Source organism: Pan paniscus, chromosome 2 (genome assembly GCF_029289425.2).
Source record: "Pan paniscus chromosome 2, NHGRI_mPanPan1-v2.0_pri, whole genome shotgun sequence".
Classification (NCBI taxonomy): Eukaryota; Metazoa; Chordata; class Mammalia; order Primates; family Hominidae; genus Pan; species Pan paniscus.
In genome coordinates, this window is record NC_085926.1 from 145,856,404 (window position 1) to 145,868,806 (window position 12,403).

The 12,403-nt window shown below is 35.4% G+C and overlaps 1 long non-coding RNA gene across 1 annotated transcript in view; it reads left to right on the forward strand.

The window, feature by feature from the left end:
• The first annotated feature begins 1,886 nt into the window (after window positions 1-1,886).
• LOC117979788 (uncharacterized) overlaps window positions 1,887-12,403 on the forward strand; it is a 47,626-nt gene continuing 37,109 nt past the window's right edge. Inside the window, exons 1-2 of the long non-coding RNA XR_010111465.1 lie at window positions 1,887-1,984; window positions 2,586-2,639. This is a non-coding gene — a long non-coding RNA (uncharacterized LOC117979788). The remainder of the gene's footprint in view (window positions 1,985-2,585; window positions 2,640-12,403) is intronic.

Genomic DNA, 12,403 nt, shown 5'->3' on the forward strand with positions numbered 1-12,403 from the left:
AGAAGTAATTTGCATATAGTGGATACATATTGATGTGGGAATGGATGCATTTATCTCAAGAGAAAGTCAAGCCACTGAAAATATTTTCAAAATGCCCCTATTCTTTACTTCCAAGTGTGTCAACAACTTTGAAGATACACAATTATCCAGCTAATATTAACCATTTAATAAAATTTCTCACTCTGTTCCATTTCCATCAGAGCCCATCTGCCACAATGTCTTTTTCTTAAAACATATCAGTGGTTTTCTACCTTACTTAAAGAAAAAAAAAAGTTTACTCTAAAGGATAAAACTATGCTGTTCACAAAGAACGTTTTTGATTTTATTTTCCTTCATATCTACCTACTTAATACTGTACTAGCATTATTATGTAATTGCCACTCTTTTCTTCTGTAATAGTCTCCCTACTTTTTTTGTCCTCTTTGTTGTTTTTCTTCCCTTTCTACCAATTCTACATCTCAAAATCCTAAAGTACGGTATAGTAGAAGAGTCTAGGATTTCTCCATTTGGGGAGAGAAAAATGAGAGAGAAAGGGAAGAACATGGGAGAGGTTGGGAGGGTGAGATCTTCAGGGATGATGATGATGTTAGTCATTTTTTTGCACCTTCATGTAGAATTATGATGCCTAGGATCAGAATGTTTTAAAGAAAGAAGGTGGGTCCTTCTCAGTTGACTGCTGCTGAGAGGGGCATTGAAAAATGGACCTCTGATTTGATGACTTCAGCAAGAGCTATTTCGGTAGCATGATGCTGATAGGAGCAGACTGTGTGGGCTAAGAAAGGAAGGTGAGGAAGTGGAGTGAGAAGAATAGGTCACCCACTAGAGAAGTTTAGCTTTGTGGGAAAGAAGAGAGTCAGGCCAGAGCTGTGGGTGCCTTGGAGATAGGACAAGACTGGTGATTGTTTTGAAATGGGTGAGACTAGTGTGTGTTTAAAAGCTGAAAAGAATCTACTTTGACTATGCAGAAGACAAAAGGAGAAAATTGGCTGGGTGCAGTGGCTCATGCCCGTAATCCCAGCACTTTGGGAGGCTGAGGTGGGTGCATCACCTGAGGTCAAGAGATTGACACAATCCTGGTCAACATGGTGAAACCCCGTCTCTACTAAAAAATACAAAAATTAGCTGGGAGTGGTGGCAGGTGCCTGTAGTCCCAGCTACTCCGGAGGCTGAGGCAGGAGAATCGCTTGAACCTGGTAGGAAGGAGGTTGCAGTGAGCCAAGATTGCGCCACTGCACTCCAGTCTGGCAACAGAGCAAGACTCCATCTCAAAAAAAAAAAAAAACAAAAAGAAGAAAATCCTCAGAGCATGTTTCCAGATGAAACAGCAGGGAATAGAATCTAAAACACAGGAGAAGAGACTGCCTTAGACACATTCTGGATCAAAATATTTAAGAAAGAAAGAGAGGGGCATGTACAAAGACGATGTGCTTTCTGTTTCCCAGATTTTAGAAATTTAAGCATATTACAATTCATTTTGATTACTGTGTTCCTATCATTTTTTCCCCTTATATCCCTTCTTATATATTAGAAAATCCTTTAAAATTGCAATCTATGATTAAAAAGAAGGAACTGTCATTCCAATGTTTTTATATGACACAGAAAATAATAGTTCAACTAACTATTTGCTGTAATAATAAAGACCAGAAGCAAAAACCAAAGGCCAGGATCCTAGAGTCTTTCATGTTGACCTCTGTTCTATTATGAACTTTAAAATCTGTTTTACATCAGACTCCGCAGGAAATAGGATAGGAGAACATGAGAAAGGAATATATCCTGCTAAGGTTACCTAGATCCAAGCGGATTGGTGATGTTACTAAAGAGAAACAAACAGCAGTTGTTTAAAAACAGGGTTTTCAATATGAGTAAAAATGCTTTGATGTCAGTTGATTTTTTTAAAAGAGAGAGAGATGCAGATTTTAGCAAGAAAATATCAAAAGAAAACCCAGATTGACCGATAATGTCCAAGAAGGAAAACTGCAAGGAAGTGAGTATGGATAAAGCCACAGAGCACAAAAGCATCAGTCTTCTATTAGAATTTATGTTGATTATTTAAAAAATTTCTTTAGTCATATAAAAACTTTAATATCCTTTTTAAAAAAATAGAACATGTGTTAAATTTAGGAGAATAAATTTGAAGTATGATAAATTATTCAGAATCTTTTGAGCGGATAGCATATATTTTATTAATTTTTCAAATAAAAAGTATATTGTCATAGCACTTCTAGTTTTTATCCTCCCTTTTATCTCATCATTGATTTCAAGACTATTATTAGTGTGATGTTATTTACCCTTTCCTGACAAGCTTAAAAGCATTATTAATTGACACTAGTTTCACTGGATGCGGTATGGTAATAATCACAGTAAATAAGTAAACAACTGTACAACTACAAGTATCATGTCCACAGAATCTATCTGGGTGAACCAACATTTTACATGCTCTAGAGAAATCTATTTCTTCATGTGATACTGCACTCAACATAAGGGTCATGTCTGGGAGTCCAAAGTACATGCTCAAAATAATTGACTCCATATAATATGTAGTTTTTCAATTTCTGTAATTTAATTACTCCCTCTTTAACTTGTAGGGGTAAAGTTAGTGAGAAGGAGCACAAAGTACATACAGTCTTATTGTCTACCTGGTAAGTATTGCCCCATCATTTAAGATTCAAGTCTTATGTATTCTATGTGGTCTTTCTGAACCTACTTCTCCCCAGTAAAACTAATATATATATCTCTCTTGTACTTCTAATCTGGGGAGAGGAAATAGAATAAATGCACACTACTCTATTTATTCTTAATGCAATTCTTTGTTATATGTATGTATGATTTTAAAATATTTGTATTTTTACTCTTTGGCAGGATAAGACTCACTTGTTTGCATTGCAATGATATATTAATCAATGCTGCATTTGAAAGGATATAAAAAACTCAATAATCAAAACCTGAATACAGTCTGACTGTATATTTTAAACTTGTAAGACAGAATTGAAATCAAAATAAAATAGACCTGAACATCTTTTAATAACTCAAAAATTAGCTTGATATGAATCTCAAAAAAGTATACATTGGCTTCATTTTCTTGAAATGATTCTAAATCTTCTACTCAGAGAAAAATAGGAAGAAGAAAAAACATTTTTGAGAAATTATTTCTTTAAACATACTTAAATCTTTAAAAAATTCCGATGCTGAGAAGATTATGAAAACTCATCATCTTTCATATTAGAAAAGTTTAAATTGCCAGTTTAAGCCTGCTAAAAATATTTTTATTGCATTCTTGGTAATTTCCCTTGAAAGCATTTCTAAAGGCTCAGGAAAACATTTACAATTTTATAAAACCTTTCAAATTAATTTATAAGTTAACTATGAGCTTCTTTTTGGGAGACTCAAAACAGTGGGTGACCTTATATCCATAATGTGTATGTTTAAATGTTTTATTACAACCAAGTGAATTAGAATTGAATTACTTAACTTTAGATACCCCATTTCATTTAACTGCAATCTGTTTGGCCTTTTAGTTAAACCAATTTAATTCCACTTTAAACAATTGCAAATTCACTTTTGTATGTTCTGTTTTACTTAATTTTCAGCTGTAGAGTGGCTTTGAGTAGGCAATATGAGAAAATACTGACCAAATTTGGTGTTTTCACTGGCGTTTTATCCCATCAGATGTTTAAGAAAATCAATATTTCATTGTCATCTTGATTAGTGAGATATAATGTCTTGAGCCCCTTGTGTCCCTAGTGTTGCATTCCCTTGGTTCACCTGTAAAAATAAAATAAAACTCACTGTTACTATGGCAACCGTGTGCAGGTGTAGCTTAACAGCGCATTGCCTCAGCCATATCTTTTATCTTCTGTCCCAGGGTGTCTTTACATTTATATTTGTTCTATTTTTTTTAAATAAATGCTTTAAGGACTATACATTTCCCTCTGTGTAGCATGTCAATCACATTCGCATGATGAGCTAGTGTTCTCATTGTTGATTTCTAATTAGAATTTAATTTTAGTGTTGGTCTCCCAAATTTACCCAAGGGTTGCTTTAAAAAGTCTTCTTAATATCGGAGTGAACATTTGTCTTTATTTCAAAAGTTTATTGCCTGAAAATGTGGCCTGAGTGATTTCTGAATCTGGAGTTTTCATTGAGATTTTCACTGTACAAAGATAACATGATCCTTTTTATGGAATGCCCATGGATACTAAAAACTTTTATGTAACAGGATGTTACATTGAAACTCTTTCTATGTCAGGTTTGGCTGAGGTCACAAAAAATTAATGGTAAGTATTTTCACATTCCACTGTAAGGAGCTATACCAAGTTAGACAACTTTTGCAAAGAAAATCCTAAAAAATCACTTTTGCAAACACCTTGCACATGTAAATTGCAGACCTAGACTTCAGCCAGAGATAAATTAATAAACCGAGAGAAAGAGGCCTTTTCTGGAAAGAATTACTGACGGACATTAAATACTACCCACCCCTCTGTGTCAGAATGAGATATCCATTAAATTCACTTCAAGTATCTTATGGAAAAGACTTTACTGAGAACAGTCAGAGAGATTGATATGTGTCCCCTAGAGTATCAGACACACTCTTGAGAAATTTAAAGAATGTAAACTGTACGAAGCTCCTGTGGCATCAGAGTAGAGGGCTATAGTAAGAGCATTCCCACTGACAGTGGGCCAAAGATGTGCATTTCCCAATGTTAAGGCTACATTGGTGGGTAGTGGTCTAAGCTTGACATTCACTCCACTGATTCTGTCACATGTGAAAGCTGATCAAAGGCAAGCCTTCCAAACTACTTGCACTTCGTATAGGATTATAAACTGAAAAAGAGATTACACGTAAGATTACCCAGTCAGTCCCAACTACATGTTCTTATTAATATACCTACTACACACATATTATTTGGGGTAGTAGTGATAAAGTTCCTTTAAAGGGATGCTTCTCTTCCCAGCAGCAGTATAAATCTTCATTGTAGATGGAGTCCAGTACAATGACTATTGTCAGAACCAGGTCTGTAGTGTCTAGTCAGATTCCTCAAGTGTTAGAACAGAAGAAAAGCTGGGACCCTGCTGTGGGAGAAAGTGCCTTTGAACTATGAATCTTAAGGCTTTCCTTGTCTATAGCAAGAAACCCCTTTTCTGTGATTGATTCTCTGGGTGTATGATTCCTTTTTGAACATTTACTATGATTGGCTATGTGTAAATTAACTAATCCTAAAGTTTTAATCCCAGATAATATTAGCACACAGATGTTCATTCTGCTGTCCCACTCATATTATCAAAGGTTTCATAGATTTGCAAAGTAAACAAGCCTCATTCATTGATGCAAACGAAATACTGTGGCCATAATTGGGGTTTAGCATCACAATTCATGTACTTATACTCTTTAAGCTGAATGCCTAGGTGTTACCCATAGGAAGAGATCAGCAGGGGTCATTTTAGAAACAGCTCAAGATGGCTATCTGGGGTGAGGGGAAGGCGACCTCTGTGAAAAGAGGAAAAAGGCATATCTGGACCTGAGTTACCAACAACAGGATATTTTTTTAAATGCCTCAAGGGAACCAATTTTTAGCTGTCTCCAAAGGAACCTATATACTCTTCAAAGAAAGAATAAGTTTTAGCATCTGCCATAGCTTTAATTATATCAGCATCCATCAAGAAAGCCTTTTTGTCCCTCCTTTTCCCTTCCTTCCCTGCTGTGGCATTGGAAGATCCCAGTGAGTAGGAGGGAGAAGCAATAGACTCATAAGCAGGGAAAGTATTGCAGAAGTCACCTATGCTCCCCTCCTTTCCTTCCCACTGAAGGCTTCCTATCAAGACGGGAAATAGGCTGCCTGGAGTGAGGCTGAAGCTCTAATGTAGAATAAGGCTCAGAGTTTCAACTATCGCATGGAGCTGGATATTTTAGCTACTGAATTAGGTGTGCATTGTGAGTCAACGTGATTGAAGAATTTTTTTAGTTTCTTAAAGTGATTATAAAAATCGTAGATTTCACCCAAGGAGAGGGAAAGAGTAGCTCCACAGTGTATTGATTTGGGGTGGAAGTAGTTGATTTCGAATTGTAACCTGTAAGTCTTATTTGTTTAATGATTGCCTTGTATATGATCAGGTTTTTTTGTTTGTTATTTAAATTATCTGTATCAGAGGTTAGCAAAGTACAGTGACAGGCCAAATATCATCTATCACCTGTAGCTATAAACTAAGTTTTATTGAAACACAGCTAAATCATATATATATACATTTTTTTTTTTGAGACAGAGTCTCACTATGTCACCCAGGCTGGAGTGCAGTGGTGCGATCTCAGCTCACTGCAACCTCTGCCTCCTGGGTTCAAGCGATTCTCCTGCCTCAGCCGCCCAAGTAGCTGGGACTACAGGCGCGTGCCACCACACCTGGCTAATTTTTGTATTTTTAGTAGAGATGGGGTTTTGCCATGTTGCCCAGGCTGGTATTGAACTCCTGACCTCAGGTGATCTGCCCGCCTGGGCCTCCCAAAGTGCTGGGCCTACATCATATTGTTAATGGTTGTTTTCACATTACAGTAGCAGGATTCACTTGTGTGACAGAGACACATGGCCTTCAAGTCTAAAATATTTCTTATCTGGCTCTTTGCAGAAAAAGTTTGCTACCTTTGACTTACATCTTTCCTAACTTTTACTCACTTAATCACTTTCTAAAAGGGTTGCGTAAGTGTCTACCACTGTGAAATTCTCAACTGGTGAATTAAACACTCAACTGGTATTTATATCAGCTTTTACTTTAAAAGTTTCTAAAGCCATGTGGCAGTTTTATGACTACTGTATCTTCTTATTGGCCTATAATGTTATCAGCATCCATTATCCCTTCTCCCCTTTTAATGTACTTCACCTTGAATTCTCTTTTGTCCATTCTCAGTATTGATATATCTGCTTTCTTTGAGTTACCATTTACCTAATACTTAATCATCATTACTTAATTTTCAGTCTTTCTACAACATCACTTTTATGGTACTTATCTTTAAATAAAAGATAACTGTATTTTTTTTCAAACCTTTGACTTGGGGAATTTAATCCATTTATGTTTTGTGAATTCTAAAATGCACGAATATTTCCTTTCCATATTACTTTGCTTATCACTGATACTCTTCTGCTCTGTTACTGTGCTGTTCTTATCTGCTTTTAATTTGATCCATCAAGATTACTTGTTACTGGTTTTCTTTTTCCATTTATGGGTTGAAGTTACAAATTGTGTTTCTCCCTGCCTAGTGTATATCCTTCAAATCTTAACATACATATTCCAACTTATTTTTCAGTTGTTATGAAGGTTTAGCCATATCAATTTACTCTCTACGATAGATGGGAACCTTGCCCAACTCTCTTCATTTTTCTTACCTGTCACCACTGCCCTGTTGTAATAAGGGAAAATTATAAGTAATATTATGAGCATATTATTTTTAGAGTGTCACCAATTATTTAGATTCAGTTATTCATTTTATAGAATTATTTTTCTCTACTCTGTCTTGTTTCTTACATTTTTCCTTTTCGAGACTATTGCTTTGCTAATATACATACTCCACTTTTTTCAGAAAGTGGTAATGGAAATAAACCTTTGCATATATGAAAATATTTATTTTTATCTCTTACTTGAAGGCTTCCCCTTCTCAACCATGTTTCTTTAAACCTGCTAACTATTCTGTAAATAACCTGCTAAACTTTCTTTAGTGAAAAAGTGTGTTGATTGTTTTCTGTCAAGATCCTGAATGTGACAGATTTTATATCTTGAAAACCGAAGAAGCTACAGTGCAAGCCATCTGCCATTATCATTTTAATAAATGTAAAAAAGGCTATGTGTATATACACATATATACACACAAATTATATATATATATATATGAAATATACCAAAATACATGTTTTACACACAGGCTAAAAAGCCCCAAAACACACAATAACTTGTTAGTGCTTATGATAATTAACAAAATCTGTAACTTTCCTAGGAAATAAATTAACCGTGAAAAGAAAAAAACCTAGATGAAGAAAAGTATAAAATTCCATAAATAAACAAATAAATGAATTTTATTGGTGGATAAGAATCATGACCTTGAAAACACACACACACACACACACACACACACATACACACACTCCTGAATGGTACATCAGTTAGGATGCATTTGGTTGCAAGGAAGGAAAAATGAAACTCAAACTAGCTGAAATAATGCTGGGCTCTGCTTCTCACAATGTGGTCAGTGGGAAACACCATTTGGGATCTTGTTAGAGATGCAAATTTCAGGCCCTATCCCAGAAATACTGAATCAGAATCTCTGGAGGTGCAGCCTAAGAATCTGTGTTTTAACATGCCTTATTCACACTGACATTTAAGAAGCATAAGTGAAAGAGATTTATCTGTTGACAAACTGGAAGTTTAAGGTTAGATTCAGTGTTTAATGCATCTTTTTGCTTTTTCTGTTCTGCCTTCCACTTGTCAGTTCCATCCTTATTCTGCTTCCTTTAGGGATCTCTAGGCACTGCCAACACTGTCAGGACTCTAGACTTCCTAACAACTAGAAGAAGAAAGACTAGTTTACATATGGGCACTTCCTTATGGAGCTAAGGAAATTTCTTTCTCAAAAGCCCACAATCACTTTCTCGTTGTGTTTCATTGCCCAACTTGGGTCATAGGACTCTCTGTAAGCATGGGCTAGGAGATGGGATAATGCTGATTACTATATGCCACATTCCCGTACCCCTGGAGATACAGAGGATTCAACATCTCTCTAAGCTGATGAGATGCACTGGGGACATATGAATGGTTGAATTAAAATGAGAGTTCATACCATGAGAAAGAATAGATAATGGGAACCAAACCACAGTGTCAACTCAATATCATTAAAATGTCAACATTACCAAATGATTATATAAAATTAATTTTAAAAGTCTATCAGAATCCCTACTAAATAGGTTAAATCTATTTGAAGATTTCAGGAGAAAATTACCAAAAACTTTAAAAAGTAGATGATTTATGAGGAAAGACTCACTCAACACAATTTTAAATTTATTGCAAAGCTGCAGTAATCAAAATTGAATACCTAGTGTCTTAGTCAATTTGGGCTGATATAATAAAAATACCATATATTGTGTGGCTGAAACAACAAAAATATGTTTCTCACAATTCTGGGAACAGCGAAGTCCAAATTCAAGGTCCTGGACAATTAAGTTCCTTATGAGAGCCCTTTTTTTGGAAAATAGGTATTAATATATGAAAATATGTTAATTTCACTAGTAGGAAAATGGAAATGAAAACAATGATAACAGACTACTTTTTTAACCCATGAGGTTGGCAAAAATACGTGTGCATGTCAGTATGCTCTATAGATAATGCTGGGTGCCAATGAAGATGTGGGGAAATGGGAACTCATACATTCTAGAAGAAGTGTAAAGTGCTATGACCTCTTTGGAAAATATTGGGTAGTATCCATTAAAATAAAAAATATATATATACACATAGATATTTGTGTATATACATATATATACACACGCATACATACACTCATACACACACACATGCACACATTCTTTAATCAAGCAATTTCTGTGTTTAGGGTATCTATCAGATAGAAATGACATCACAAATAAGTAAGGAAATATGTACAAGAATGTTATTGTAGCATTATATAAGTGGCAAAAATAAATCAGCAAACTATATTGTCAATTAATAGGAGACAGGTTGAATAAATTAACGTATATTCATGCTGTGAAATGCTTTTCAACTATAAAAAAAGAATGAGCTTATTAATTTTTCATTCAGGAAACATTTAACTTATCTCTACAATGTTCATGTCCTGTTTTAAGTGTGAACATTAGAGCAAGTACTGAAGGAAAGTGTATCTTTCATGACTGTTATATTCTAGTGAGGGTAGGAAATAAACAGGTAAACAAATAAAAATAATTTCAGAGAGTGGTTATGTACTAAGAATAAAATAAAACAAAGTTATATAATAGAAAATTACAGATACGATATAAACTGGAACCTGAAGAAAATGAGAAAGACAGCTTCCCAAAGATAATGAAAAAGATTATTTTAAGCAGAATGAACAACTAATTTACAGCCCTATCAATGACTCCAGAGGAATGCACAGAGTATATGTAAAAAGAAAAAGTATAAAAAAATATGGTATACTGTAATCCCACTTTTGTTATAAGAAAGGAAAAAGAATCACTCTTCAGGAAGGTATGCATATTTTTTAAGTGAATATAGAGAAAGCGTGGAAGAATACACATCACTTTAACACTAGTTAATGCAGGTGCTAGTATTGGACTGGGAAAGTATAGGCAGTTTACTTTTGCTTTGTAGATGTCTATATTTTGGTTCATAACAGCAAGCATATTTTGATTTTAGAGCCTGGGGGAAAAATCTTCAAACAAGCTTTTAAAATTATTTTTTGAATATTTTTAGTATGAAGCTCATTTCAAATTTGAGATTCATTTCTTTGGCAATGAGAAATACTCTTATTTCTTTGATTATTTCCTCCCCATCATTTCTCTAGCAGTTCTTTATCGAACACACCTATGAATTGGTAATCAGAATCAAGAGGCTTGGCTATGCGGAATTTTGAGTAATTATTTTCAGTTATTATTAGAGACTCCACTAGTGCTGATTCCTGTTCACTGTTGTGTTGAGTATGGGTTCTAAACCCTGAGCCACTTCTACCTCCACAGCTCTTGTACAGATATTTTTGGCTGTAGTTTCTTCTGCTGTCTTTCAAGATTTTTCCTCAAAAGTTCTCCTAATCATTTATCCCCCTCCATGTCCTATATCTGTTTATAAAGAACCTAAATAAAGTCTCCTAGAATTTTGTGCTGGGGAATTGTAGGTGTACCTACCCTTCTTGTGATAATGTCAGATGATAAAATGCTTGCATAATGAAACGAAGTCAGGTAAATGACATAGAGTTTGGCTACTATTGACCTTAAATACAAGCACTGTGATATCAGGACAGTCAATCTAATAACCAAGAGGGCCACTATGTGACTAAGGGGCCAGTAGCATAGGCAGTGTAGCTATGCTAGACAAAGGGATGATTCAAAACCTGGGTGAGGACAAGACAAGGCAAGATTCTGTCATGCTACTAAGATGGCTTACAATTTAAAATTTATAAATTGCTTTTTTCTGGAATTTGCCATTTAATATTTTCAGACCATTGTTGACCACGGATAATCGAAACCATGGATATGGGGGACTCCTCTATGCTCAGAAACCATGGATAAGGGGGACTCCTGTATGCTCAGTTCATCATCTTTATCCAACCTCCTCTCCTATTTTACCACCTTAGAATTTCCGTATCAGCCTTGAAGGGTAATCAGGCTAAGTGTAAGTACTTACAAAACTAAATGTTTTTAGAGCACAGATGACTCCTTACATTTCCTGAGTTCAGAATATTTATTCTAGTCCTCTGAGTTTCAGCCTATTGCCATCTTTCCTTTCCAGTTTTTATTTCTCTTTTAAAACCATTGTTTTTGAACATAGGCAGACATGATTGTTGAAGGCACAACTTCTGCAGCTAGGGCATTGGGTTGCTTATTCTCATTTCTACCAGACCCATTTAATTTTTATCAATTTATACTTTATTTGTTTAAAGTCCTATCAATAAAAGGTGTGGGGTTGGGCAAGGTGGCTCAGGGCTGTAATCCCAGCACTTTGGGAGACCGAGGCAGCGAATTGCTTGAGCCCAGGAGTTCGATACCAGCCTGGCCAACATGGTGAGACCCCGTCTGTACTAAAAATACAAAAATTAGCCAGTCATGGTGGTGCATGCCTGTAATCTCTGTTACTCAGGAGGCTGAGATGGGAGGCTCTCTTGTACCCCAGAGGCAGAGGTTGCAGTGAGCCGAGATCACACCGCTGCACTCCAGCCTGGGCAACAGGGCAAGACCCTGTCTCAAGAAAAGAAAAGAGGGGTGTTTTTTGTTTGTTTGTTTGTTTTTTGTTTTTTGTTTTTTTTTTTTTAAGTTGGAGCATCGTCTTTAGAAGAAAAACAAAAGCAGTCAGAATTTATGAGTTTATCTTTGGCTTTCTCCTAATATTTTCCTCAATCTTCCCTCATTTTCAATTCTTCTTATGACCTGACTTCCAGATGCCTACAACCACATGCTGTTCTCAGATCCTAAAATACATTCAGACTCAGCCTTCAATAGTTATATTCCAAGCAATCCAAAATAACCTTTCCCTGTTCCCCCAATAAAAATGTAAATTCCACAAGTGTATTGGATCTTATCAAGATGTTACAGAATTATTTGATTAAAAATTCACATGTAGATATTAAAAGTGGATAGAAAATCCCCAGGAAGTATGTTGCATTTTAAAATTGGATTTTGTTATCGTACTTATCTTTTTGGTAGATGATATATGGGCATGTCTGTGTCTG